The sequence below is a fragment of the Nannospalax galili genome, unplaced genomic scaffold (assembly GCF_000622305.1).
Source record: "Nannospalax galili isolate Female #2095 unplaced genomic scaffold, S.galili_v1.0 scaffold355, whole genome shotgun sequence".
Taxonomy (NCBI): domain Eukaryota; kingdom Metazoa; phylum Chordata; class Mammalia; order Rodentia; family Spalacidae; genus Nannospalax; species Nannospalax galili.
The window spans coordinates 912,420-939,404 of NW_008336848.1; the positions used below are offsets into that span (position 1 = coordinate 912,420).

The following is a 26,985-nucleotide window of genomic DNA, read 5'->3' on the forward strand; positions in this document are numbered from 1 at the left end:
TGCACGTGTGTACTTATGAGGGGGAAGCACCTCTTTCCTGGTCTCTGGTTTTGTTCTCTGTTATCAGGTAATACGGTAGCAAGTACCATGTATCTTTGATTTCTGCATTTCTCAAAGACTTAGCACAACATTTGGAACATAGTAGTTTGTTAGTACATGTTGTTAAGTGACCAGATGTATATGTAGGCAATGTTAATGAATTCTTTTAAAAACAGGCTATGCAGGCCTGTGGGATGGCTCAGCAGTCACCTGCCACCAAGACTGACAACCTGAATATAATTCCTAAGACCCATATGATGGAAGGATAGAACCAACTCCTGTGAAGTCTTCTGACCTCCACATGTGAGTCATGGCAGCATCCTCCCCTCCCTCCTACAAACTAAAAAAATATAATTAATGCTGTTTTGGTGCTGAACAGAAGAAACCTTGGCCACAACCCCAAAATATGATACTGGTATACTAGTATTTTAAAATAAAGGAACTAAGAAAACCTTCTCCACTAAAATGGGCCATAAACAAATTCTGGGGTTGGAGAGATGGCTCAGTAGCTAAGAGCACTTGTTGCTCTTCCAGAGAACCCAAGTTCAATTCTCAGAACCACATTTGGTGGTTACACCACCTGTAATTCCAGCTTCTGGGGGATTCAATGCCTTTGACTCCATGGTCACTCATACTCACATACCACTCACATACACATATACACACAATTAAAAATAAAAGTAAACATCTTTCAAAAATTTAAAGCCATGAACCCCCAAACAAACAGACAATAATAACAAAACAGAACAAACAACAACAAACCAAATTCTACCTACCTCTTCTGATAATGATGTCATAAAACCCTTATTCTAGAGGTATCCTACCCTGTCCCCAAAGATCATGAAAACCCCAAAAAAGTACATATTGCCAGTCTTCCCTCATTTCATTATCATTAGATCACACCCTCTCTAATTACCCTTCTGTATGACTGTCCACAAAAATATACAGTCTTTCTTAAGCTTGTGGGAGGGTCTCTTCATTTCTAAGGCTAAATAATATATACTATCACATAATTTGTAAGAAATAAATTTGTATGTTTTCTCTTTTTATTCTTTCATTAGAGGAGTATCAGCCATGCACCTTATAATGCATGCACCTTATAAAAATATATTGTTTTTACTCTCCTATAAAACAAAATAAAGCATGATGCCAGCATCATGAATTCTGGTCTCTAGCATAGCTCTAACGGTATGACACTGATTTTACCAGTCTTCCAAAGTCCCCACTGACTCACTCTCATTTGTCAAGGAGCACATAAATTGATGGTAGGTAGGTTGTCAAATAGATGGATAATACAACGTCTGCTCTAATTAGCAACAGTAGCCTTGCCAGTCTGGTTCCCTTGATGAAATAATAGTTGTCTATGTTAGCAGTCATTTTCACAATTCTTGTGTTCAGAGACATGCTAGGAGAACAGGATATTGGATGACCTTTATTGAATGCTCAAAATGTGTCAGGAGGTATTCTAGGTGCTAGACATACATCGTGCTATTTAATTGTGCTGCCATGCATGGAGAATTATCATCTTTAAATATAGACGAGGAAGGAGCTTGGGAGATGGTTCAGTGACTAAAGGCTTGCTGTGAAAGCTTGAGAATCAGAACTTGGACCCTCAGCACCCATGTAAATGCTATTATCGATGTCCACCAGTAATTTCAGTGCTCAGGAGTTGGAGATGGGATATCTGGAGCATGCTAGCTAGCTAGATTAGCCAAACCAGTGAGCTGGTTTTAGCCAAACCAGGTTCAAGTGAGAGACCCTGGATCTATATATAAGATGGAGAGTGATCAAGGAAGACACTCAACATCAACTCTTGGGCGCTACACACATTTAAACACACACACACACACACACACACACACACACACACACACAGAGTGTGAGAGAGTAAAACAGATGGGGAAATAGAGACTCAGAATATTGCCTATACAACTTGAGTAGCCTATACTGACAGATCTAAGATTTCAACTTCTGACTCCAAATGCTGTGTTCTTTATACCACAGGTACCCCACAAAACAACAAAATAACAACAAAATCCTCTCTGTCATGATTCATTTGGGTCAACAAAATGCTCTTCAGAAATGATAGTACTCTCAAACAGGGTTATCTGAAGAAGTCTTTTCACACTTGTATTAATAACTTTGATAAGATCAATCTTTTCCTGTTCTCAAATGGGGATCATTATCCAAGTGAGATGGTGTAAGTTTGGAATGGATGGGTAGGCAGATGCAGAGTACCTAAGGGTGAAGTCCCCCAGCAAGGAGGACTTGGAGTAGGGTGAGAGACTGTGACAACCAGAAGGAAAAGGTAGTGTCTGAGGAAGGCACCATGCTGGTACTCAGCAGGTTGTCTCCTGGTAGTTATGACTAATAGGGAAGGTTGGTGTGAAAAGAGATTAGTGTGAAAAGAAGCACAGCAAGCACGTGGGATCCAAATCAGGCATGAGTTTAAATACTTCCTCTGCCCCTCATGGTCTATGTAACCTTGAGAAAGTTACTTATCTGTCTGCACCTCTCAGTTTTCACCTATTAAATGATGTTAACATGCAACAAATATTATATCAGAGTGTTGTGAGAAGTAAACAACATTTTTACATAGACTGTGTTCAGTGCCTGGAAAACAGTGATTCACAAATGTCAGCCTTTAGCTTCAAGTGCATGTATTAACGGAAGCTCCTCTTCTGTTATCAGTATATTGTAAACTATTAGTCCCATGTGTTTATTCCAGTATTCAGACCACATGGTTTGCTATTTGATTCTAGGAACAACTGTATGAAGTGGGGAAAGGTCTCTTTTGGTACTCCTTGGCCTTCAGGAATTTGGGTTTATGGGATCCCGTATCTAGGAACAATGGGACCTTTTGACTAAAAGGAACATTTATTTTACCTTCAATCTCTTATTAAGTGATCTTAATGTCATCAATTGTTGCTTTGAGTGTGTAGTGAGAATTTGTGCTATTCAACCAAATTTTAGTTATGTACAAATGAGCTTTCATTGTATTCTATAAACTATGAAAATTTGCTTATTTCACAATCAAAAGGAGAAGGTGGTAACTCTTTTTTACAGGTCTAGACATTTGAAGCAACTATTTTAGCATTGGTTCCTCATGCTACTTCTGATAAATATGATTTACCATTAGCATTAGCATTATGTTACTTCTGGCACCCATCTGTTCGGAAAATCTGTTTAGCCTGTTACAATATTGATAATGCATACCTTGCTATTGTGATTCAGAAGCTCAGTAGCAGGATGAATCATATGTTGATTGGCTTTTTGATAATCAAATGAAGTGGTCATGATGGGCTGAAATATGTTTGAGTTGGAGGAAAAGGTTCATCCTAATGAAATGTGATTTTATGACAGAAACACTCTTTTTTCTTTTGGTCTTTTTGTGACAAGGTCTCCCTGTAGCCCCAGCTGTCCTGGAACTCACTATGTAGACCAGGCTGGCCTTGAACTCACAGAGATCTGCCTGCCTCTGCCTCCGGAGTGCTGGAGTTAAAGGCTTGTGCCACCACACCCGGCTGACAGAAACACTCTTAATCCTCTCAAGGACTAAGCCAGGTCACCATGGGTAGATGGGAGGTTTTTGAGGTTTCTCTCTTCCTTTCCTTGTCCAAAAAAACATGTTGGGTCTACCAGCTGTTACTAAGAACATTAATAAAAACTTTTGTCAGCCTAGAGTTATTGCTGTTCTTGAAGAAAAGATGAATGTATGTATTTTAAAATCTGGACTTATGAAGGTTTAAAAAATATTGTTGTAGAGTTCTCCTGGCTACATTTCTTGTGTTCTTTTCCAAGCTTTTGACTGGAGAAACTGAAAAAATGTCTCTGCGCCAAAGTGAAATATTAAATGAAAACCTTGTGTCTGGGTAACTTTAGGATTAATAAATGAAATAGGAAAGTTCTTAAATCATCAGAGGAAGAACTCTCTGGAGGGACAGGAGGTACATTGTAAGCAATGTTATCGTCTGAGCTATGGGATCAAACCCACAGGGAAAGATAGGCTGTGGCATATTCGGTTTCTAGAGGCAGCATGTTTTGAAAGGAATCATGGCACTACATTTTTTATTGTTGAGGTAGAACACAAAAATATCTGAAGAATCCAAAGGAGTTAACACTTCACATGGACATGGAGTACAATATCATCATAGTCTTCTTTCCCCAGAGGATATCATCTTTAACTCTCACCGGCACTGAGTTTGAATGTAAGTTGAATTATTACAGCGAATATGAATTTTACTAGTGACACATTTCTCCCTGTGCTTTATCTTCTTTAACACCAAGGGAAAATGAAATATGGTTGAAGAATTATACAATGAGTCAGGAACATAAAAATTTAGATTTCCTTTCCCAGTTAATTGTAGTGATAATTTGTTTCCCAATGCTAGCTGCATGGATTGGTTCAGCGTTTCAGTTGTTCCTTCCTAAACGTTCTGGAGTGAGCCAGGACCATGTACGGGGAGATGGCCCGCAATGTGAAAAAAGCAGAACCCAAGTCACCTGGATCTGGGTCCTGACTTTCCCTCTCACTGTCTTAACCTTTCTTAACTTAAAAAGGGGGATAATAATCTTTATAGAGATCATATTTGGTAACAAATCTTGGATAAGTTACCCACCAATTAGTTGAAACTTCACAAAAGGTAGATATTATAATGTGCATTATCTACTTTTATATTCTTGCTCTTACTATGGTTCCATAGGCCCAAAGGATATTGTATACTTTTCATTAATCAACTTTGGTACCTAATACACATCTATAACAAAACTATCCATAAAAACTAATATCTCTTGGGTTTGTGAGGTTAACATCTGATATAAAATACACATTACCTTCAGAAAGTTAGTTCCTGTGGTAACAGTCACTATACCTTGAATTGGATGTTATTTAAAATAATTTCCTTAAATAAAAATGTAATATTTTGCTTGAAATGTAATATTCTTCTTGGGATGGTGGTGCACACCTTTAATCCTAGCACTTGAGAGGCAGAGGCAGGTGGATCTCTGTGAGTTTAAGGCCAGCCTGGTCTACATAGCAAGTTCCATTGTGAGCTGGAGCTACAGGGAGACCCTGTCTCAAAAGATTAATCTGTTATGTTAGAGAAGAGAAATGGATTAGGATATATGGTATGATAAAATGAGATATTAATAAATATAAAATATACTGTAACAGAATGCTGAGACTGTATGGTGAAAATACAGAAAAGAAATAGGAGGGAACTATGGAATATTAATGCTTTTTGATATTGGCCGGGTCAAGAAGATAGACTCTGCCTAACTTGGCACTGTGTTATGCTAATATGGAGAAAATGTCACCTACCAATGAACTCAACAGTAACCAGATGTAGTACAGTAAGTGCTTTCAAGCTTTACCTTGAAGTAAAGATTAAGAGCACAAAGGAAGGAATTTGGGCTCCAAAAGGAATTAAGCTGCTATGTAACTTTAAACATCTTGGTTGCTATGTTCATGCTGTAATTTCCTCTGGCTTCACCGTGGAGAGTCTAAATAAAAAAAATCATATGCTTATGAATTTTCATTGCATTACCTGTTCTGCTAGATGCCCTGTGCTGAATGGATGGGATGCTGACTGGGAAATGTAGCATTTGTTCTCTTCATGTTGGTTGGTGTGAATTTGAGCAACTGTAGCTGGCTAGTGCTAAGATTTATGTCTTGGCTTCCCATTAATCTCACGGGGATAAAGCTGCTTGGAAGAAAGAAGAGTTAGTACTGTGATAACGAAGACCATGTTTCTCTAAGGCTCATTTCCATGATGTAGCTTGTTGCATTGCCTACACTTGATATTAATGAAGTATGTTTTACATTCTGCTGTTACTAGCAGTATGTTGTTAATCATTATTCTTAACTATTCTCTTAATAACCATAAAGAGAAAATAAAACCAATTTTTCAGACTCCTAGGAAAGATAACTATTTATATATTGAAAGATAACATACTTCTGCTTAAATGATGGGATGGTTTGGCAGGCACAAACATTCATGGAGGACTTACTATTTGCCAGACATGGTTGAAAGTTTTTCATATTGATTTATTTATTTAATCAATCATACTGGTTAACTCATTTAACCCTCAGAAAAGTCCTTTTGAGATGGAATCCATCATCACATATGATTCTTATTTCCTACTTTCTTATGAAGGAACAGGTATAGAGGGGTTAAATAATATATTAAGTATTCTAAAGAAACATCATATTCCAGGTACAATTACTAGAACATATTGATTTTAGAAACAGGGTCTTTCAACACAGGGCAGACTCTTGCATGCATGCATATATATATATATATACATATATATATATGCTACTTTTTGTATTTGTGCCTGCCCACAATAGTTGAATTTGGAATTTTTATACAAATGTCATTTTGTTCTACTCTTTGTTGTATTAAATTGAACTGTGAGATTATAACTTTGAGTTATTGAAGAATACAGAAGAATTTCATTTCTTTAAAAGTTTTAAAATCTCTCTGGGCTGGTGGAACATGCCTTTATTCCCAGCATTCAGGAGACAGAGGCTGGCAGATCTCTTTGAGACTGAGGTCAGCCTGGTCTACTGAATGAGTTCCAGGCTGCCTGGGGTTATCGAGAGACTCTGTCTCAAATAAGGTTTTAAATATCTCTATTTATTATTTTTATTTTATGTGTATGAGTGCACTGCCTGTACGGATGCAAGTGCACCCATGTAGTGCAATATCCATAGAGGTCAGAAGAGGGCATCAAGTTCCCTGGAAGTGGAGTTAAGGATGGTTGTTAGCCATCATGTGGGTCCCGGACTCAAACCCGGGTCCTCTGCAAGAGCAGTCAGTGCCCTTAATCACTGAACCATTTCTCCAGTCCCTAGATATCTCTTATATGCAAAGAAATCTTCCAAGGAATTGGAAACAAAGGCAAATAAGGAACAATATCTAACTTAAAAAATTACCATTTACCAAGATCCTCTGAGAAAGTTCAATGAAGTATTAAGAGAATTTGAGGTTGTTATGTTTTTTGCCCTGTGGTGGGTGATTGTCAAAGGATTCAAGAAAGAGGAGGCTGTTTTCATCCCAAAGAAAGCAGAAAATAATAAATCATCCAAAGAGGTGTCTTGTCTAGGTCAAACCTCCAACTAACAGGGTCAAATAGATGGTTACTTAGGGAGCAGAGTGGTGGATGAACAGTTAACTGTATGAGTGAGTTCTTGGGTGATAGATTATTTCAAGAAGCAGAAAACATACTGCTGAGTACATAGGTCTTAGAGCCACAATGCCTTGGTTCGCCTCCCAGCTTGGATCTTTATTATTTGACTTAGGCAAGCTTTTTTTTTCAATTTAAAGGAAAAATAGAACAATAATTACACTTCACATTCCTCCTCTGTAAAATGAGTATGATAATAATCTTTAGATCCTAGGACTCTGAGACAAATAAGTGAATGCAGGTAAAATGCTTGACATGGTGTCTCACATAGAGTAGGGGAAATGTAGTAGCTGTTATTATTGTTGTTATCATTACTGGTAGAGGAAGGAGTAGATCCAGGAGTTTAGAAAGGCGGGAGAAACATAGTCTGTCTCATTTGGAACAAATGTAAACCCATAGCATCTGTGCCTCCCTCCTATCTCCTAGAGAGCATGTTACCATTTTCAGTTTGTTTCATCTTCTAAAGAAATTTAGGACAATGAAATATGTTCACACACGCCCTCCTTTTAATTAAAGTTACTTCTATGTTAGAGAATAATTCACTGTTAATAGTGTCTCCTAACAGGTTATGCTTCTTCATTGACTTTGAATCTTTGGAAACTGGATCAGGGAATCAGATGAATGCACTTGTAATTCAAAAGCAAATTGCATAGTCCTTAGTGCCACTGATGTATAAATGCCTTGCCTTCCATGAAGCTATGGCCTTTGAGTTTCTAGTTCTACATATTTTGAGATACTTTCCATGGCTACTTAGAAGTGTGCTCAGAAGAGATACAGTGAATAGACTAATTCTTACTTAGCCCTTACAGTGGGTAAATTAACTCCAAACACCACTCAGACAGGCTCAATAGGGTCTCTGCCCCTTTCTTTTGATTTGTCTTTCCTAGCTTCTATGGGGTGAAAAGTCAAGAGATCATGTTATGCAGAGCCCCATACCTTTTTAGAACATGCTCTGTATACTTGGGACCCTAAATTCTGTTTTGATTATCTTGAGACCTTTCTAATACCTGCATGGGCTTTTGTTGGGGTTCAGCTTCTGGAGACTGACTATACCACTGGAGTGTGCATCCTTGGGAGAAGTACGGGGCCTGGGAGCAGCTGTTTTCAGCAAGCTATGGATGAAGCTTAACTGGGCATTCACATACATGACTGGGAAAACTGTTGTGGTTCAAGGCAGAGCTGAGGCAAGAATAAAAGACCCTATGGGCAGGTTGTGCTCTGAATCTCTGTACTTCGATACATAACTGCAAGGAATCTGAAAATTCTAAATTAATTTGGCCTTCTGGGTTGTTATAAAGGCATATTTAGTTTCCAAGGTAGAGGTATAGAATACAATATTTAACAAATTGTTGCCTCAACTAATAACTTTAAATATTAAAATGTATGGTATGTGGACTTCCATTTAAACTCATGCCCTATGCATCATAGATGATATCATAACAAAGTCATAAGTAGCAAAGACACACACACACACACGCATGCATGCATGCATGCATGTAAGGGTGCACACCAAACCCATGCGAAAATGTCCACGATTTATTTTATTTTATTTTTGCCAATACAGAAGTTCTCAAGAAGCAGAACATAAGTTCAAATACAAGAGCAGAGGAGCTAACAGTATCAGAGTGGCAATCTATTACCATTTTATTTTCCTCTTATCTTGAAAATGAGATTTCTGGGAAGGGAATATGATCATATCAATAAATCAAAACCAGTAATGGGATAGTTTCACTAGAGGAAAACCTAGAAGAAAGCAGAAGGAAACTCCCTAGAGGTCAATTGTACCAAACATGGTATGTGTCTACTCTCTGTCAGCCAAAACTGTGGTGTCTGAAAATGATTGCTGAAATATCTGGAATTCTTAATAAAAATTCCAGGAAACCTGGGGGTTTCTGGGAAGCATATGTGAAATCAAGAGGAAAAGAATATTTTACCTTCTACAAAAGTCACAAAGACAAAAACCAAGGTGTTAAGGTATCAGCCAGGTGTGATGGGTTGTCTAACTTCTTTTCATTGTTTAATATTTTTTTTCTAAATGACTGAAGACAGAGTGTTGGAAAGAGAGGGTGGAATCCCTTCTTTCTACCTTTAAAGGTTTTGGAGGGATGTCACGTGGAGGATCTTCTCCTTTGGTTAGGTGACATTTCTGACAAACACACAATTGCTAGCCACACCTGAGTCAATAGTTATAGCTTCAACAGGCTACCAGTTTGCTTCTGTACCACTCACAGGGAGGTGCAGACTAGCAAGAACAAGTGCAGAGGAAACACTCTTAGCTGTTTCCATTTGAGTTCCAACCCTGGGGACCAATTAGAGATTCTTTATCATTTTTATTTAGTTTTTTCTCTTTTAGTTGTCATAAGTAATTATACATATTTATGGGATGCAATGTGAAATTTATACATGCATAAAGCATTACGTGATCAAATCAAGGTACTTAGCATTTTTATCTTCTTGTATCTGTCATCAAATCTCTAAGAGGTCACAGTAAACTGGAGTTATCCTCCTCTGCTGTCTTATTCCTCCTATCTGACTGTATTTTGGTTTTCAACTGAGATCTCCTTTGATAAGTGAGCCTCAGTTTCTCCATTTATTATTCCTGGAGGCTCTGGTAAGTCAGCAAGCCTGACGGAGCCTCAGTCTCTCCAGGTGTGCAATCTACTGAAGGTTTATACGAATTGCTGATTCAGGTTTGCTTCACCTCCGATGCTTCTTCCTCAGTATTTCTTGAGCTCTTTCCAAGTCAATGTAGTATTTTTAAAATGTTATATATCAGACACCTACTATTTGTCTTTTTTTTTTTAAATAAGAAAGTCTTTCCTCCCAACTTTATTCAGTCCCTGTCTCTACATTCATGTCATGCAGGTACAGTTCTGGAGTGTAAGCATACTGGGAGGGTCAAAATAAAAGTAGAAGATGTTGGGTGACTATTTTATACCTCTCCTCCAAGGAACTCCACAGTGAAAAATGCATCTGGCTCTCATTTCCTGCAGAATTTTGCTTATTTGAATGTTTAAGAAATCAATTGATCTGACTTCAAACAGACTAGGTTTTGCTGGCTGTGTAAAAGCCCAAACCTCCTTTTGTGTCACTCCCGTCTGGACTTCACAAACAGCCAATTCCCTTCATGCTTTAGCAGAGGACTTCTTTTTGGCTACTTTCCCTCTGTGCTGGGCCAAGTGTCAGCCTGGGAAGGGAGGTCATAAATCTCTGTGATTCTTCATATTTGGAATTTCTCCTGTTGCTTCTGATAAGGAAATGACAGAGGCCCTCAGCCCTATACCTGAGTCTCAGAAAAACTTATAATCTGAATCATGTTTTGTTCATAAAATGGAAAATAAAATGTGCTAAATTTGGCTTTGAGTTAATCCAGATGGCCTTGAGAGGGCTTGGTAGTAGATACAGAAATTATCTTTGTTCTTGACTGGATTGCACTTGGAAAATTTTAGAATGAAAATAAATTCTTATCTTTTAAATTTGTTGATTAAATATTTCCCAATGGGAAGAAAGCACCAACATTTTGTCCTAAGTGGGTTTTTGCAAAGAAAAGACTTTTGCCTTCTTGTAGTAAGAGAGAGCTCACTACTGTTTGTGCTGTTTCCTTCATCCCCTCCCTCATCTGTTTTGGTACTTCCAAGTTTCATTCTAAGCTTCAATGACTGACTGAGATGAATGTAATGGGAGACCAGCAATTCTTCCAAAATGGAAAGATTATTCTATGACCTCTGCACATGATTTGGGAAAACTAATGAAGCTACTCTAGCTCTGGCCAACTTGTTGCATGACCATAGCAAAAAAGAAATTCTCAAAATAAAATAAGGAAATCAGTTCTTAAAAATTTGTAGTTGACTTTTGAGTAGTTTCTATCCAAAAACATTACTGACAACATCCACTTTCTGGCACTTTAGTAGAAATGGTAAAAGTTGCTTGGAACAAAAAGTTTCATTCAGTAGCAGTTCTTAGACTGGGCTCTTGTTTGCTCAAGAGTCAAACCATAAATGTGGAAAAGAAAAAGAGCAATATTTGTCTATAGGGGATTGGTTAGAATTGATGTGACCTCAATTAGCAAGTGGTGCCTTTCACAGGACCCAAGGTTATGAGTCATACTATAGAAAAAGCCCATTTAAAATCCATTTATAATTAAACATTTTGTCTCCTGAGGCTAAAGCCATTTGGGTCCTGATGATTATTTTGTTGGCATAAAGCAACACAGTCAATGATCCTAACACATTCATCATTTTGAGCACATTGGCCTTTCCATTCTTTCTACTTTTAAAAACAATTAGCTTGAATTACATTGACTTAACTTGCTCTTTCAGTGTCATCTAAAAGCAGCTTTTCAACTAGTAGAACAGAGCTAAAAAATCTTGGTTAATCTCAAAATCATGTACATTTGATGGTTTTTGATATGTCTGAACATGAGTGTGTCTGATATTCTTAGAGTTCATTTCAAAGGAAGTCATAGAATGAGTCTACTTTAATTCTCAATCCCTCCCATCATCTCTCAGCTTATGCTATGATTTAGGACAAGGTTGATCAGGAGATTATTTTGGGATTAGAAGTCTAACTTTTTACCCATGTAATAGAATCTAGAAGAGTGTTTGACAAATAGAACTCATTTACTTTTCATTTGTTATGTACATTTATTTAACACATATTTGCTTGGTGTTTATTATGGGTCAGGCACAGTGCCTCCATTCAGGGACAAGTCTTGCAACACTCCCAATTTCATAAAGCTTGTATTTTAGAGGAGAAGCAGGCATTATAGCAAATAAGGTAATTTTGGATAAATGTAGGTGCTATAAGGAAAAGAGGAATGTGGGATGAGATGGGAATGAGACTGGTATAGCTTTTGATATATAGTAAACAAGGGTCTTCCTGAGGAGGTGGTAAATGAAAGAAACTAGCCATATGACATTCTCTGGACAGTGTCCTGGCAGATTGTCCTGAGAGTGTTAAGGCTAATAGTCTATTAGCAATGCTTGAACTCTATAAAGGTAAACTGTTTTTCATTCACTAAATAGTTACTGTATCCACAAGGTGCAAGTCTTATTGCAGGTGCAGGGAATTAGAGTCCTGATTTCAGGAGCTCACATCACACTCCAGTGCAATGTTTTGCCATGTGTGGTTTACAGACCATTTGCATCTTACTCATTGACCTTCCTTGTTCCCAATCTTGCCCCCATGGAGTTTAATTAGACAGGCTTGGGGAAGAGGCCAGAAAACTACATCTTGTGCAAACTTGTTTTAGTTGATTTTTGTGCTCACTAACCATTGAAACCCACATTACTAATGGATAGTGTATGATTAAACTATAATTCCTTTTGATGTAACACTTCCCATGGCACCAAGGATAAGAAATTTCCCTCAGTACAGGAATACCTTACATACTCTAGAAGAGGTCTGTTTAATGTATGGAACCATAAGTATTGTGGAATCATGTTTCACAATTAACATTTTGAAATTCTCAGGCTTAACTTCATTGATTTTGAGCTGACTGGGGAAGTTGTGGCTTGGGATCACCCAACTTTTGGCTATCTATGGTTGTAAGGTCTGTCTGGCATTCTTCAGTGCCCTTTAAACCTTCCAAAGAAAGAGAAGGCATTTACCTTTTAGGAAGAATGTGCCAGCCAATGTTTGCCAAAGAATCTTGTATCCTAGAAGATACTTTACTCATAAGTACATCAACCTAACTGAAATTTCCCCATGGACTCCTCCTTACACCTATTTTTAAAGCATGATGTCCTCAAAAGGGAATATGAATAAGATTTATTTTCTCTCCTTGGTTTTCCCTTTAATGTATCTATTCATTTTCTCACATTAGAATGACTCATAGACATTTTTAAAGCCTTAGATTCAAGGATCTCTCATACTGGATACGAGGAAAAATTCATGCTGAGGTTGAGTGAAAACAGACTTCAAAATCAAGACTAGTTTCTATGCTATAGAAGTGTGAGGCTTTTGTTTCCCCATCAAATACTTTCCTAAAAGGGACTTGGTTTGGGAACAGATGTATCTCATCCAATTTCTTTTTCATGTCTCAATTTTCCCTCTGTATTGGTTTTTATCCATAATTATGTGATAGCCATGGGCAAATAAAATGACAGGAATGGACAAAAAGGCCAACACTGAGCACAAGGTTGGAACTGATAATGTGAATGGATTCATGTGAGTTTAAGCTACGTCAGAATCCATAGACATGGATGTAAGCATAGATGAAGTGGAAAAGTGGTTAAAGAAGCCAAGTTTGGGTGCTGTCAACTTCAAATTCTTCATTTTTTTGTTTAGCTCTTTAGGTTGACACTGTTCCTCTCATGTCCCTCCCCTTTGCCAAAGTACAAAAATTGGGTGAGAAATGTGGCCTGTAGAAGAACTTGTAGAACCCAAGGTAAATATCTGCTTATGCTCACTGTCAATGAAATATATCCTAGAACAAGCACTTAACTTATACTAGAGCAAAAAGATGTGCTAAATAAGAGCTATTTCCCAGGGAGCAAAGCCACACTTGATATTTGTATTAGGGTTCATCTGACAATGCGGTGGTTATTTGTATGAAGACAAACGGAAAAGATTGTTTTATGATTTCCTCCTTCCTTCATTGGAGCAAAAATCTCAAGTTTTTCGTCATTCAACAAGCTTTTCTGGGAGCAGTGTGAATGCCAGGTATGGTTCTAGTTGCTGAGGAAAGAGCAGTGAAGAGAGGTGCTCTGTCTTTACGGAGTCTACCTGCCATTAACATTTAATTTCTTCTCTGTCTTAGAAAATAATCGTAGCTCATTGGTATCTATCAGAGAATATGTTAGAAAGGAGCCATTCTTAGTAAAAGAGAAGACTGATGAAGGAATCATATCTCCTTACAATTTGTTGGTCCCTTCCCTTACTGTTCTCTGTATATGAGTAAAATAAATTCTCAATCTATCTTTAAACTGTTTATATAATTTTGGCTTCATCTCTGATTTAATGGTAATTTTGGCTAAATTCTCTCTCTCTCCTCTCTCTCTCTCTCTCTCTCTCTCTCTCTCTCTCTCTCTCTCTCTCTCTGAGACAGGGTCTCCCTGTAGTCCCAGCTGACTTGGAACTCCTTATGTAGACCAGGCAGGCTGACCTTGAACTCACAAATATCCACTGCCTCTGTCTCCCAAGCGCTGAGATTAAAGGCATGCAGCACCATGCCTGGTTTAAATTCTTCTTTTTTTTTTTTTAATTATTTCTTATTTTGGATGAGTGTTCCCCTTTCTCCACATCTTCACTATCTGTACTCCCTATAGCACCCCTCCAAGATTTCATGCATTCTGTCATATATGTTAAGGCCTATTGAGTCAAGTTTGTGTACCCAGACGTCCCCCATTGTGAATTCACCCACTGGAGCTTGTTAAGCCTGTCTACTGTCACTCCCTTAAAGAAAATCAACTTTCTCTCACCCAGCAGTTAACAGCTGCCAGTAATTCTTTGGCTAAGGTTGGGGCCTCCTGCCCGTTATCCTAGTTCTCTGTTGGCTTTTTGTCTGATTGAGTTTGCATCTTGTACATGCTGTCACCTTTGCTGTAAGTTACTTTTTACTTAAAAAATATGTTTCAGGGGCTGGAGAGATGGCTCAGCAGTTAAGAGCACTGATTGCTCTTGCAGAGGACCCGCGTTCGATTCCCAGCACCCACATGGCAGCTATGAATCGTCCTTAACTCCAGTTCCAGGGGAACCAAAGCCCTCTTCTGACCTCTGTGGCATTGCATGACACAGGTGCACTCACATACATGCAGGCAATACACTCATACACATAAAATAAAAATAAAAAATATGTTTTATTTATTATTTATTATTTTATGTGTATGAGTGTATTGCCTGCATGTATATAAGTACACCCATGTTGTGCAATGCCCATAGAGGCCAGAAGATGGTGTCGTATCCCCTAAAACTGGAATTACAGATGGTTGTTAACCTCCATGTGGGTGCTGGGAATCGAACCTGGGTCCTCTGTAAGAGCAGACAGTGCTCTTAACCACTGAATCATCTTTCTAGCCCTATTACCTTGTACTTTCTGAGAGTACAAAGTTAGTATTTTCTTATTCACATTTGTAAGTATGCCCTGAACAGAAGACATAAATTTATAATCTCTAATAATGAATATTTGTAATTCTTTTTGAAAAAAACATGTAGCAATGACTATACTACATGGTTCTCATGATCTGGTTTGTAACTCTAGAGCTGAGAGGGATACTGTGTAGTTGAAGAACACTCTTGCTCTACATGGCTTTTCCTTCAAAAATGTGATGCTTCCAGTTTCCTGATTCCTGTGATCTTTTAGGTGTGGGTTTGAAGCCATAGTGAAGATCTTGGCATGCTAGGATGGTCCCTCATGTTTCTTGTATCAATTCATGGTCTTGTTGATGTGTTTATACCTGGGCTGCAAACCTGGCTCAGGGTTAAAAGGAGACAAGTAAGTGCCTATAGTTGATAATGTGCAATCTCAGCCAAAACAATTCTTCCTTGGATATGGCTTCCTGGTTTCCTTCACTGAGTTCCTTTCAGTTCATGTATATTCTCATTTACTATGGAACAGGGTTCAAGACATTTAAGATTATCCATTAGTTAGTCTTATTGAGAGTTCAAACATGTCTGATTTAGTGTAGTTAGATTTTATTGGTGACATCCTATGTCATGCTACATTCAAAGCAGGCTATCAGCTAATTTTGTGATGAAAAAGAGAGGAAAATAGATGTGAATCTAAGAAGCCAGTGAGACAGAATTCCATGAGTGTAATTTTTTCCAGTGAGTTCTGGACAGTAGACCAAGAGATTAAGCCTATTGTCTTGCCCCCTTTAATATTTTCAAGACAATTAAAAATTTTTATCAGCAAATAGTATACAAAGTGATGTTTCATTTTCATTCAAGTATGTCATGTACTTTGACCACAATCACCCCATCCCCTCTCCTGCCTCCTTCCTGCTAGTCCTCTTTTCCCAAATAGTTCTCATTGTACATTGATGTAACATATATGTATATGTAACGCATCTTTCTCTCTATGTCTGTTCCACATATGAGAAAAATACATGCAGTATTTGTTTTTTTCTGAGTTTGAGCAAAGCCAATACAGCTACTGCCCGAGGCCTTCACATTTGTTTTTTTGTGAACGCATTCATTGGATAACCTGAGCATAACACATTGTAAATTGATTTCAGGTCTGATTCCGAGTTAGTGCTCCTTTTTTTTTTTTTTATTACCATGGCTTCATGTGGGTAGAAATGTCTTTAATTATTGTACATGAGCTGATTTCATTGGGAAGAATCAGGAAAGAGTTCATTGCTTTTGCACAGGTACCTGTATTTGGGAGCTGATACCTATTTATAGCTACCATTTGTTTCAGAGAGCATGTTTTAGTTTTTGAGTTAATAACTGAGCTAATTTAAACTGATGCATAAAATTATGTGAATTTATCATGTATGATATGATATTTTGCATTGTGTATCCATCGTAAAATAGTTAAATCCAGCTAATTAATATATCTACTACTTCACACAAAAGTTTTAATGATAACACATTCATTCTCTTATTCAAAAGTGCATATATCACCACACCATTCTACATATCTCTTGAATTCATTTCTCCTATCGAACTGTTGTTTTGTATCTTTTAACCAACATCTTCCCAACTCCCCACTCCATGCATCCCTGCACCAGTCTCTGAGATACACGATTCTCTCTATTTCTGTGAGATCAACTTCTTAGCTTCTGCAGTTGAAGAAATAACGAAGGATTCTTTTGTCTCCCAGTGGTTGGATTGTTTCACTTAATGTAACGTCTTCTGGGTTCATCGAGGTTGTCACAATGACAGGCTTTCTTGAGTACTATTCCATTATGTAACTGTACTATATTTTCTTTCTCTATTAATTTATTAGTGGACACTTAGATTCATCCTGTGTTTTGCTGATAGGAGAGGCTGGCTAGTATATTTCTTAGCAACTGTTTTAGTTCAGTCTCAGCTCTATCATTTTACTAAATAGACGTCTTAGACAAAGCTCTGAACTGTTTAGTATGTTTGGGGTTACCTTTATTAACTGTACAATGAAGAAAAGAGCTGCATTTATCTTGTTGGGTTGTTATGAATAATTGAATATATATTCAATATGTATATAAAGCGTAGAAGGGCTTAGCATATGTACCAGGCATGTATTCATTTTTCAGTACTGAGATACAAGTGCAGATAGAATGGGAGTATATTAGAGTTTTTTTCTTGAGGGCTCTCATCTTTAACATAACTGTCAAAAAAAGAAAAAAAGCCGTTTCCAAACGATAACATTATTTCATTCAGTAGTCCACCAATGCAGTAATTCAAAGGTATCACTAGATGGCAATTGTGATTCAAAAACTTAGCTGCGGAGTGCTGCATGCAGTGGGTCGGACCTTGGCAGCAGTGCTCCCCGTGCCCTGTAGCATTAGACTCAAGCTGTTACTTCTGAATTCTAAGAGTCTTAAAATAAAACTGAAATCAGTGAAGTTTGCCCTTCTTTAGCTTTTCCCGGGACTTCCTCAGGTGCCAGACCTTCTAGGGGCAGTTGCCTGGGTTCACTTGCCTAGATCCTATCGTGAATGTGCATATCAGGAGTGTTTTAGGACAGGTGACAACAGGACAATGTCAAAATCCTGGGTTAAGAAGACTAATCAAGCAACATACTCTGTTCCAAGGCCAAAAGTGTCAAAAGTATTTGGGAGCTTGTATCTAACCCTTAAAAGATTTTAGGGTTACCTTTTCAACGGGGGGGATGTTGGAGGGGAGGGAGTGGGCATGAATTTGATCAAAACACCTTATATGCATGTAAGAAATTCTCAATAAAGTTTTTGTAAAAATTAAAATAAAAGAAGAAGACTAATCAATGTTCCTTAAAGTGCGGTTTCCCACTAGCAGCCTCAGTATCACCTGGGAACTTACTAAAAATGCAAATTCCTGAGCCTCCTCAGATCTGCCAACCAGGAAATCAGTGTTTTAATAAGCTCTCCAGATGATTCCAGCGCGTGCTAAAGTTTGAGAACCACTGAGATAAACAGTGTTTCAAATAATGTACGTGTTGGCACTGGGCGGATCATCAGAGAACATTTGCATAACCACTTTCATTTTGCCTAATATGAGACTGATGTCCATCCAGAGCTAAATGAAGTAGAGAAAGGACTATAAGAGACAAAGGAGAGGCTGTTGAAAATTGTCAGAATCCACAACATTGGCTGTAACAGAGCCAGGCTCCTGGTTGGTAAACTGAATGTCCCAGCTTTTCCAATAATGCATTTCTCCCCACTCTCCTCCTCTAAACAGGCTACAAGTTATACATTCTGTCCCGATTGACAAAAATGTCCCTTATGTATTTATTTATACAAGAGTTTGTTCATTTCAGTACGCATTTCTGTGGGAATGTGGCATCTAAGATGAACATTCTCTGAAGTCTAGTGGATAGGCTTATGTATGGATGCATTTGTGTGGAAGAGTGAGGGAGAATCAAGTAAAAATGGCATATACAGATGTGAAGAAATGATGTATGCAGAGGGTCTTGGAAAAGAGATGAGTGCCAGCAGGAATTAGGGAAGACAGGCAAGAGGAAGAAACTTCAGAGCTGAATTTGGCCTGTGGGTAGGTTACCAGAGGAAGAAGTAGAGAAAGGAATTTTCGGACCGATCAGGAGGTCAAGTCCTGAAACTGTGGAGAATAGCAAATGAGCTATGACACAAACAATAATGTTACTACTGTTTTAACAGCTGGCACTGACAGAGTGTTAACTATGTGTTTAAACACTGCACTGAACATTTTAGATCTGTTGTTAATTGATTTTATCCTTGATCTACTGTGTAAATCTGCTGTTAGCCTTGTTTTGCAAATGGCAATGGGCATGCATACATTGTCTTATTTTCCTTGAAATTAAGTGTTCCTATTTTCATTTCTTAGAAAAACGCATTGAACTAGAAAAAAGAAATTTTGATTTACCTTCTCCAGAACATTCTTTATAATATGAAGTAAGTATGTATTTGTAGAGAAAGAGGAATATATTCTTAATATATATAATTTTATTACAAGCATATGTTTCATGAACATGTAAAATCAGAAAGTTTTTGTCTTTCTTTTTTTCAACTCAAGGATTCAATATCCTATTACTCTTCATTTATTAGCAACTTTGGAAATAACCAGTTTCTCCTGATAATAGATGAATTGTGAAGGAAAAGAGGCAAAGAAAGTTCATTTCAATGATTTGACTCATTGAAGAGAGGAAGCTGAGTCATGAGTGAATGAGCTGGTCTGAAATCATTGGTTTTATTACATTTTTGGCCTTTATTTTATAAGCACTTACTGTGAATGTGACTTTCATAGTCAACACTTGCATCTTATCTTCTTTGGTCAGAAGTTCCAACAACTAAACTAAAAATTCAAATTGTAATAAAAAATTCTGGTGGGACTCAAAATACTGTGCTTGGTTCTTCCTAGGATTTTTTTTGTGTGTGATTAATTTTACTTTTTCCTAAGGAAATTTCTTTCTTTCTTTCTTTCTTTCTTTCTTTCTTTCTTTCTTTCTTTCTTTCTTCCTTTCTTTTTTTTTTGTTTTTTTTGAGACAGGATCTCCCTGTAGCCACAGCTGGCTTGGATTCAATGTGGAGACCAAGCTGGCCTCGAACTCACAGAGATCCGCCTGCTTCTGCCTCCTGAGTGCTGGGACTAAAGGCTTGTGCCACCATGCCTGGCTCTTTTGCTTTTTAAAAATAGATTTATTTTTATTTTATGCATATGAGTGTTTTGCATGCATGCATGGAAGCAACAGAGGCCAGAAGAGGGCATTAGATCCCCTGGAACTGGAGTTACAGTTGATTGTGAGCTGCCCTGTAGGTGCTGAGAAATAAACCTGGGTCCTTTGCAAGAGGTGCAAGGGCTCTTAACCACTGAGACATCTCTCTAGCCCCTAAAATCACTTTCTGTTCTGTAGATTTACATTTGTAAAATATTTCTATACATAAAAGTTTAAATAAAGATATACAGAACTAATATTTTGCCACTCAAAGTGGGCTGTTAATATTTTATTTTATTCTAGGTAATCATTAAGAACTTGACAGCTTATTATACATTCCATTTAGAAATCTTAAAATTGTATAGTTAGCTTATACACAATAATACTTTTTGGTCTTTTTTTTTTTTTTTGAGACAGAGTCTCCTTGAAGCCCCAGCTGGCCCGGAACTCACTATGTAGACCAGGCTGGCCTCGAACTCACAGAGATCCACATGCCTCTGCCTCCTGAGTGTTGGGATTAAAGCCATGTGCCACCACACCCAACCTATACACAATACTTTTAATCTGTACCTTTATCATGTAAATGACACTGTAAAAGGTGTCTGGTTTTGCAGTTTTAGTGCCATCCTGATTTACGTTTACTTTGTTCATTTTTTTTCCATCACTATTTATTTTAGGAAAGATTTAAGGTAGTTTAAACCTACTTTTTTTCCAAATAAGAAAGAAAACTTATAAGGTTCATTATATATGTATATATGTTCATTATATCTATTTGTTTTATACACAATAGCTAAGTTTAAACCCACTAGGAACTGGGGCTATAAAGATTTCTATTCTATATGCAAAGAAGCCCTGTAGAATGTGAGTAAGAGTGTACACTGTTCAGAAACATGTTCCCAAGCCTACTCTAACTGGTGTACTATTTGGGAACAGATTTTCAGTATTTTTGATCAGTGTTACCATAGTATTTAGATGGTCACTGGCCCGCTGTATTTACTATGTAAACACTTATGGAGCTGAAATGAACAAAATTGAATTAATTACCCAATACTGCCCTGGTAGGTTGTATTTCAATTTCAAGTAGCATTGAAATACAAAGTAATAGTAGTTAGAAACTTTGCTTTCTGCTTCTTGTTCATTTTCAAATCCCTATGGAGGTTAGATGAGATACTATTAGCTTTTAGAGTAGGACTTGAGCCCACACAGTAAATGATTAATAAATGTTAACTTTTTGTGTTTTGGTTATTTTCTTTACTATATGCATTTTGAGGACTTTCAGTTAGATTTACCAAAATAGAGAAAAACTACTTCTTTTGGAATTAAACATATAATATCTGAAAGAAATGATAGGGAGGATAAAATTTGCCAAATAAATAAAATACATTAAAAAGGGAAGCTGGAGAGATGGCTCAGCAGTTAAGAGCACTGGATGCTCTTTCAGAGGACCTGGGTTCAGTTCCCAGCACCCACACAGTGGCTAAAAACTATCTGTAACTCCAGTTCCAGGGGAATCTGGTGCTCTCTTCTGACCTCTGTGGGCATGGCGCAACACGGGTGCACTTACATACATGCAGGAATACACTCATGCATAAAATAAAAATAATAAATAATATATTTTAAAATTTACTAGATAACAAATTCATATATAATTATTCTTTTACTTTGCCTATATTAACTTACCAGTCTGAGATATTTTTCACTCATAATGTTTATCAGGGAATATATTTTAAAATAAGTAGTGTTAAAGCTAAGTGTGGTGACATGCTTTTAGTCTCAGCACTCAAGAGGCAGGCAGATTTCTGAGAGATCGAGGATAGCCTTGGCTACATAATGAACTTTAGGCCAGCTGGAGCTATAGGGAGGCCCTGTCTTAGACATAACAAAATGAAATGAAACAAACAAAAACAGAACAAAAGCAATACTACAGATCTCTATAATTTATGATGACATTTTTGCTTCTAAGCCTTTCAAGCATTAAACAAGTATACAATGAACCCTTCTAATGAATGAGCAATTTGAGGCATCAAATAGTGAAGCCTGATGTTTTCCTGAATGTAAAAGATGTACAAGAATGGCTGGACCACTGATGTTAATCTACGTTATACCCTGATGGAATTCAGGAAATTAGTATAGGCTACATCAAGGCGGGTGCACATACAATCTAGTGATATGAAATCAGTACTATAAGCACTGAACATTGGAGTCCTCTGTCCTAGCACTGTCCCATAGAAAAATGTGAATTACCTACAAAACTACATGGTAGAGAGGAAAGACAAAGACCAGCCCAGAACCTTGAATATACATGTGTTTTCTAGCTCTGGCATTTGGTATTGATATGACTGTGAACAAGTGACTCAGCTCTCTGGGTATTAAATCCTACTCTTTAAAATGGAGATTTTTAATAACTCTATACTGTTCTCAGGAGGCTGAAGGTGAGATTAAATTAGGTATTGTATGTGAAAGTGCATTTTTAGATCAAAAAGCACCATGCACATGTGAGGCATTATTACTTCTTTGATTGTAGATTTTGTTCTCATGGCTTGCTCAAGGCCACATTCCAAGTTGGTAGAAAAATCAAGGAAAGAGTCTTGGACCCCTGACTTCGAGCCATTTGCTTTAGCTAAAAGCTGTTCATATCAAGCTAGTTTAAAATTTTTACTTTTTCAGAAGTCTTTTTATTTAAAAAATTAATTGAGGAAAAAGGAGAGTGGCATTGAGAAGTAAATTCCATATCGAACAGTTACTGTCATAATGTTCTTCAGTAAAATATATAAAGATATTTACTTATATATTCAGAATTACAGCCATCAAGGACTGGACTTTATTGGTGTCATATAATATAAAATCCCATGTTGTTCAAAGTTTCAAACAACTTTTCAATTGAAATGTGGTTTCTCTACTCTATCTCCAAAATATAGCCAACCACAGAAAATCCTTCTGTAGTGGACTTGATTAATAAAACAGTTATGAATCAATTCAGAAGGTTTTCCATGAATATTTTTGGTTACAGATGTAGTTCATTAATTCCCATGTGTGAAACACTACCTCTTACAGTGTGAATCTAAGAGGCACATTAATGATCAGCAGAAAGTGGGAATATGTTGGTTTAGTCCTTGTTATTCAGTGTTTACTGTATGAAAGGCATTAAATGTGTGGATATATAACAGACAAAAGGAATTTGTTTTTACCATTATTGTCACTTACAGATATGCTATTTAACTTAAGGAAAATATAAAATCTGTCTACCAAAACGTCTATGATATATGGTTAAGTAATCTATGCTTTGGAAGGTAAAAAGATGATCATGAAAGATATCTAGGTGATTAAAAATATTTTAGAAAGCTGCCTTGTGCAATTTTGAAGGGCATACAGGATTACTTTCATGATCTGTTTCTCTTTGTCTAATTGTGTATCTATCACTAAACTTATATTTACATGTTTTGACTATTTTCTACATTTGTGTAAAATAAACATCTTCACAGAACTTAACAACTATATAAAACAGTTTTAGTAATACGTGAAATTAAGTATAAGCATACTCATTTTGACAAAGAAAAAGAGAATACTAAAAAATTCTTTATTATTTTTTCAAGTATACTCATTTTGACAAAGAAAAAGAGAATACTAAAAAATTCTTTATTATTTTTTCAAGTATAATTCTTTACAATGACTTTGAGCTGGTTATTTTCATTAGAAAACTGTTGAATAAAGCTTCATACCTTCCTGAATTGACCATATTGGATAAATATAGTTTTTATTTTCACTTGCTGAATCACTGCTCTTGGTTTTTGAATGAAATAGTTTATTGAGTAACCTTTACATTTTATTGCTTTGCACCTTAGTTTAAAAACAAAGAGCTTAATTTTTAAAAAGTCCAATAAAATGTATTTTTGATATTTCCACCATAACTTTACAAGCAGTTCCTCTCCTCTGCCCTGTAATAACCACCTTCTGCATTTTTATGATTTAGTTGAACATCATTATTGCACTTTTTTACTGGGTGAGCCCATCAACGCCCTTGGCAGCAAGATTTTGTTACAAGACATCTAGAATCTGAGTATGTAGTTGGTTCTAACAACCACAGGTTTTCTCTGGACTGAGTTCACAGCCTAACCCAGAAACTGAGCAACCCATGTAATGCCTCTTTTCACCAGTTTCTCCAACATCCTTGATCAACTTGAGTCCTACAGTCTGCTTCTTAAATAAACAAGACTATTTTATTCAATGGCTTTGCATTATAAACATTTTATTTTGGGAATATTTGGCTTTGATGGAATCTGGCCAAAATAGTTGGAAGTATCTATGTTAAAAATGTAATACCTTAGTAAAATCATTCAAGTGTTTACATTCCTCCAGGTGCTCTGAATGGATTCATTCTAGATAGGAAGTGTCCATGTGACATTGACCATAGGGTTAGATGCAGTGCTTCTCTTTTTGTTCAGATGTACCTCCAGCAGGAGCACAAGAAGTCTGAAGGATCTTAACGATTCAGTCTTTCAATTATGAAATAGAAAGACTGTAAAAAAGTCATTGTACTGGTACATATTAGGAAATCTCAAGCCGTATGTCCAAAAGTCACACTTAAAACCAGGCAGTAGTCATAAGCACAGGATGGCTGTGGGTACTATGAGATAATGTCTACTTGTCAGAAATGGATGGTATGCTCTAGAGCTTTTTTCCATCAAAGTTCAAAAGTTAATGATGTACTTTACATTTTTATTGCTTTCTACTGAAACATCAATTAAGGAATAGAAGAGATTCTGGCATGCTGTTATTATTTTTCACTGTGGATATACTGAATATCACATGTGAATAAAACCATATTGGTTATATCATGCTCTGTTTCAATCATCCTAGATTGTCTTTGGGAAAATTTAGTACGTATTCTTCGGTCATCTGAAATGAATCATTTCTTCATTATAACTCATAACTTAAAACTATAATATATCAGCTGGAAAAAATTGGTCCAATTAAAATAAATATGATAATGGTAGAAAAACATATATAGACATGTCTGAGAGATGATAAGATTGTTTTCATTTTCCCAATTGCACTGGAATTATTTATTTTACAAATCTCCAGCTCTTTTATTACTTAAAATCCTCTGCTGAATCATGAAAAGAAGCTTAAGTTAGCTATTTTCCTCTGCAAAATCTAGCTGCTAGCATCTGGTGAACACTTGGATACCTAGTTAAGTCCTATGGAAATGATTATTTTAAGACTCTATTTCAACATGCCTGGACTTCAAAACCAGCTAGACTTGTGCTCTGTATTTTGACTATAGGGGATTTAAAACCTGGTGTTACTGATGGTCTCTAGTCTTCTGCAGCAATGTAGATGGGATGTGAGACAGGACAGTAGGACTTGCAGGCAGGCTGGGAACCTTCTGTCTAGTTGCCTATGTGCTCAGTGGCAGCAAGTGGCTGCTTCACCTGTGGACTATGCCATGGCCGAGCCCTGTTATCCCTCACCCTTCACACTTACATTTAGGCTTGGTGGGCCAGTGAAATGGAGGGACCAGTGTCTTTGCTTGAGTCTTCCTATAGCACCCCTGGGGCTGGCTTCTATCTCCTCACGTGATTTACTCTACCTCTAGAACAGCTCCTGAAGTAGAGAAACAATGTGTTTACACAACTGTATTGACCATAAGAAGCACAACTATTATTCAAGTATATTTTTTTTCTGGATAATATGAGGAATTGCATAGCAGAAATGTCTAAACCATACCAAAATTAGATACACATTTAGGCTGTAATAGAAATCCTTGTGTGTTGATTAGGAGAAAGATATAGAGATATATAGAGAGACATTCTGAGTCTGCATGTACTTTGCTTCTATCTAATCAAGTATTCATTTTTTAATTTTTACTCATATATTGTTATAGTTTGGATCTGGAATATCCACCAAAAGCCCATGTGTTAAAGGTTTGGTTGCTATCCTGTCCTGTTATTGGGAGGTGGTGAGACATTTAAGAGGTATAGCCTAGTGGGAAGAAGTTAGGTAATTGGGAGAGAGTGCCCTTGAGGGGACATTGGGGTTCTGACCTCTCTTCTCCCCTCTGTTTTCTGGCTGCTATGAAGTGAGCAAGGATCCTCTTCCACTCACTGCAACCATCATGTACTATCACAGGCCCAAAACAACAGTCAAGGGATCATGGATAGAAACCTTGGAAGTAGTAAGCCCAAACAACACTTTTCCTCTTTGAAAGTAGTTGGTTACAGTTACACAAAGCTGACTAATATACAGTTTTTGTCCAAATAGACAATGTATTGTTTATCTGTATTATTTTTCAAGATCACATTAAGTGTTAAACTTTCATTAATTCAATTCATAGAGATAATTTTTTGTAGTCAAATTGGATCTCTTTTTTAAAATGCTATGAAGAAATTCAAAGAAAAATAATTTATTTTTATTTATGTAGTAAGGTAATAAAATTTGAAGAAGAGTCAGAAAATTTGAAGCTATCCAGAGTTCCTAAATGTAGCAAAATGTTTTCTTTTTTAAAAAAATTATATATTTCTAATTTATTATTTTTATGTGTATGTATGTATTGCCTGCATGTAGGTAAGTGCACCTGTGTCATTCATTGCCCGCAGAGGACAGAAGAGGCTGTTGGATCCTCTGGAACTGGAGTTACTGACAGTTGTTAGCTGCCATCTGTAGGTGCTGGGATTCAAACCTGGGCCTTCTGCAAAAACAACCAGTGTTCTTAACCGCTGAGCCACCTCTCCAGCCCTAATTAGAGATAATTTATAAAGGATTTGGGCATTTGTTATTGAGGAAGAAAAACTGTGAGAAAGAAACACCTCAGGAAGGAAAGTCAGTTTTAAGAAAAGTGAACTTTTAGAACAATAACACTCCCTCCTCATTTGTATACAAAATATTGAGTCAGAAATTATTCTTAGTGAATATCAAATGAGGTAGGCTTTTATTTGGTAATGTGCTTAGGTTTTTGTTTCAGTTTTTGATCCAATTTAAGTAATCAAACAGACTTCATAAATCTT

At 36.9% G+C, this 26,985-nt stretch overlaps 1 protein-coding gene across 3 annotated transcripts in view; it reads right to left on the minus strand.

The window, feature by feature from the left end:
* Col8a1 (collagen type VIII alpha 1 chain) overlaps positions 1-26,985 on the minus strand; it is a 153,563-nt gene that overhangs the window by 37,167 nt on the left and 89,411 nt on the right. The window contains exon 2 of one of the 3 annotated variants that reach the window (XM_029562606.1): positions 25,466-25,585. The exons of the other annotated variants lie outside the window; for them this stretch is intronic. The gene's annotated coding sequence lies outside the window, so the exon portion shown is untranslated. The remainder of the gene's footprint in view (positions 1-25,465; positions 25,586-26,985) is intronic. 3 annotated transcript variants of the gene reach the window in all.